The sequence below is a fragment of the Phaenicophaeus curvirostris genome, unplaced genomic scaffold, assembly GCF_032191515.1.
Source record: "Phaenicophaeus curvirostris isolate KB17595 unplaced genomic scaffold, BPBGC_Pcur_1.0 scaffold_192, whole genome shotgun sequence".
Classification (NCBI taxonomy): Eukaryota; Metazoa; Chordata; class Aves; order Cuculiformes; family Cuculidae; genus Phaenicophaeus; species Phaenicophaeus curvirostris.
This window is the reverse complement of record NW_027206808.1, coordinates 190,764-194,162: the sequence shown is the minus strand read 5'-3', so window position 1 is coordinate 194,162 and position 3,399 is coordinate 190,764. Positions and strand designations below refer to the sequence as shown.

Below are 3,399 nucleotides of genomic sequence, written 5' to 3'. Positions count from 1 at the left end.
CGATCCCGACGGGCGCCGAACTGCCCGGAGCAGCAGCTCCCGCGGCGCTGCCCGCACACCCTCCCCCGCTGCCGGGCTCCGCAGCAGCGCAGACCGCGCCTGCCTTCCCCCGGGCCGCCCCTTCGCTCCGGTCCCGCGGCGAGCAGGGCTGCGCTCACGGGCACCGCGGCGGCCGCGGGCTCCGCTCTCCGTGCCGAGGGGCCGCTCTCCGAGCCCTCTGCGGCCGGGAAACCTCTGAGCGGCGGCTGAAATGGAGAGGTGGCGCCTCCAGGGGAAAGGCCGCGGCTTTCCCCGCTCCCGCACGCCGTCTCTGGACGACGGACGCCGTTCCGACGGGAGGCCCTGCGGCTGTGCCATACGGGCAGGCTGGAAAGGAACAACTGACCCGCTGCAGGAAAGGACACGGAATTCCAGTCCGACACGAGGGGACTTTGGAAGCAGCAGACGCATCGACAGCGAGAACACTTGCCTGCCGAACATCCGCACGCCATCGCGATCCGGCACGTGCCCCCGGCCGCCAGCGAGCCCGTCCGAGCCCATCGGCCGCCCGTACAGTGTGCAGCCGGCTGCCAACTCGGAGCCTGCGCAGCACAGCGCTCCCCGTGCCGGACTGTGGCTCGCGGCGCCATCGCCAGGCGCCCCCAACTGCCTCCACCGCCTTCTTTCTTCATTTCCAACACTGAATAAGCAAAACGCGTACGGCAGTCGGCGACCGATCAAAAGCTTTAATGTGGACAACACTGGTTTACACGGGGTTCCTCTGGCTTCCCCACACCTGGGCAGAAGAGGCCAAAGGATCCTTGGAGACAGACACGCTCTTCCCAGTCACGCAGCAAAGGTGGCGGCAGCGCGACCGGGACAGAGGGTCTGGACGAGGCCGCATCTTCCAGCTGGGCATGGGCAGGAGGAGAGGAATCCACTTCCTACGCCGCACAGAGGAGAGAGACCTGCAGGAGGGAACGCACAGAAAGGATCGCTAGCAGGGCAATGAGATGAGGCGGCCCTCGGCCCCAGGACAAAAACGCTTTCCTCCTTCACCCACGTTTCCTTCTCTGACCTTCCGACTCCCGCAGCCCCTGCTCTACAGCCCACCCAAAGCAAGCTGAGAAGAGAATCTCCTTCAAAAGAACGGCCAAGGGTTTCACTCATCCCCCCCAAAAGGAAACCGCAAGGAACGGGAGGACTCGCCAGACAGAAAGCAGTGTCACCGGACCAAGTTACAGGGAAGTCGATAGAGAACGTGATTTGTTTTAACAGTTATTCTGTTAGACGAACTTGGTCAAAAAGAGAAAGGAAACCAAACCGAGCCTTACCCCATGTAAACTCGTTACGCTAAGATGTTCTAAATCACACCCGCATGACAGCCCAGCGTAGAAAAGCAGCCCGGGCACCCTGCTATTTATCCTCCTCCAGAGGCACAAAAGGCTCCCCCCAGCATGCCTCTTCTCTTGCCGGGGTCAGACCTGCAACGCGCCAGCTGGCAGGAACCACGTCACTGCACGCAACTCAAGCTTGGCCCAGACTACAGGCCTGAGAAACACACGTGTATAAGCGAGAGGTGCGACGGCGAGGCAGCTCTTCCAGACACACGCGTCGGCTCCCGTTCAGCAAGCACCTGTCACCAAAGCCTCTGCAGGAGAGGGACTCAGCCTGGCAGAGAGGGGCAGCGATCTGCTGAGGCATTTTGGTTTAGTTCAGGCACGCGATATTGGTAGGAAGGAACAAAGCCTGGTTTGTCCTCCAAAGAACGAGATGCCTGGATGCGAAGCGAGGCCACGGAGACCACATGGCACTGCCCGTGTGCCGTGCCTCAGACGGAGCTCACCCTCACCCGCACATCAAGCATAACAAGAACGGAACCGAGTGTAGGTTTGAGGCTGAGCAGCCAAACAAAAGCAACCGCTCCCACTCCTCTCCGCCTGTCAAGAGAGCGGAGAGCAAAGAGATCTCTCTCCTATGATCACATGCAAGCCCATCCATGCCAGCAACTACCTGAGACGTCGGGAGACTTCGGCACGGTCAGTGGCCGGTCGCCGGCTTCACTCCTATGCTGCGGTATTTATTCGCGCACCGGATTTGCCTCGTGAACCTGTGAAAACAGCAATTAAAGCCAAAAGGAAGCAAACGCTTGCAGTTTTGACGAGGGTGAAACTGGCAGTGGGGGGGGATCATCAGTGCGAAGAAGGCAGGAGGCGCCTGTCTGTAAGTGTGCTCGCTGCCTCGGGCACTGGAGCGAGCCACCAGGAAGAGCAAAAGGAAGGAGCTGTTACAGCAAAGTACTCCAAGTAAGCGTGCTTGAAATGAACCACCTCCTACCCCTGTAGCTCTTGCCACCACACACGACATCCCAGCATCCGGTATCCTCTGAGCTGTGCCAGACGGGCCCGAGCCCACCACGCTGCTCTAGCTCTTCCTGCCACTCCGATGCAGCCGGACGGAGGACAAGCGACCAAGTTTTCCAAACAGAGGAACTCTTTCCCATTGTGCGAACCTCTTTGCACTTCTCCGCCCGTTTTTGCCCTTTTCCGCCCCTCTTTGACATTGTGTGCCCCTCTTTGCCATCCTCCGCACCTCTTTGCCCTTCTCTGCCCCTCTTTGACCTTCTCAGCCCCTCTTTGCCCTTGTCCCGTATTCTCCGTACCTCTTTGCACTTGTCCGCCCCCCTTTGCCCTTGTCCCATGTTCTCTGCAATTCTCTGCCCCTCTTTGCCCTTGTCCGCTCCTCTTTGCCCTTGTCCCGTATTCTGCGCACTTCTCCGCCCCTCTTTTCCCTTGTCTGCCCCCTTTGCCCTTGTCAGCCCCTCTTTGACCTTGTCCGCCCCTCTTTGCCCTTGTCCGACCCTCTTTGCCCTTGTCCGCCCCGCTTTGCCCTTTTCCGCCACTCTTTGCCCTTGTCTGCCCCTCTTTGCACTTCTCCGCCCCTCTTTGCCCTTGTCCGCCACTCTTTGCCCTTCTCCCATATTCGCCGCACTTGTCCGCCCCTCTTTGCTCTTGTCCCGTATTCTCCACACTTCTCCGCCCCTCTTTGCCCTTGTCCGCACCTCTTAGCCCTTGTCCGCCCCTCTTTGCACTTGTCCGCCCCTCTTTCCCTTGTCCGTCCCTCTTTGCCCTTCTCCTGTATTCTCCACCCTAGTCCGCCCCTCTTTGACCTTGTCCGCCCCTCTTTGCCCTTGTCCGTCCCTCTTTGCCATTCTCCGCCACTCTTTCCCCTTGTCCCATGTTCTCTGCACTTCTCCAACCCTCTTTGCCCTTGTCCGCCCCTCTTTTCCCTTGTCCCGTATTCTGCGCACTTCTCCGCCCCTCTTTGCCCTTGTCCACACCTCTTTACCATTGTCCGCCCCTCTTTTCCTTTGTCCCGTATTCTCTGCACTTCTCCTCCCCATCTTTGCACTTGTCTGCC

At 59.8% G+C, this 3,399-nt stretch overlaps 1 long non-coding RNA gene across 1 annotated transcript; it reads right to left on the bottom strand.

The window, feature by feature from the left end:
- Window positions 1-710: 710 nt before the first annotated feature.
- Window positions 711-2,089, bottom strand: LOC138734756 (uncharacterized). The gene is made up of 2 exons (XR_011339630.1): window positions 1,993-2,089; window positions 711-947 (listed from the first exon to the last, which is right to left on the bottom strand). It is a non-coding gene; the product is annotated as an uncharacterized lncRNA (long non-coding RNA).
- Between the last annotated feature and the right edge of the window lie 1,310 nt (window positions 2,090-3,399).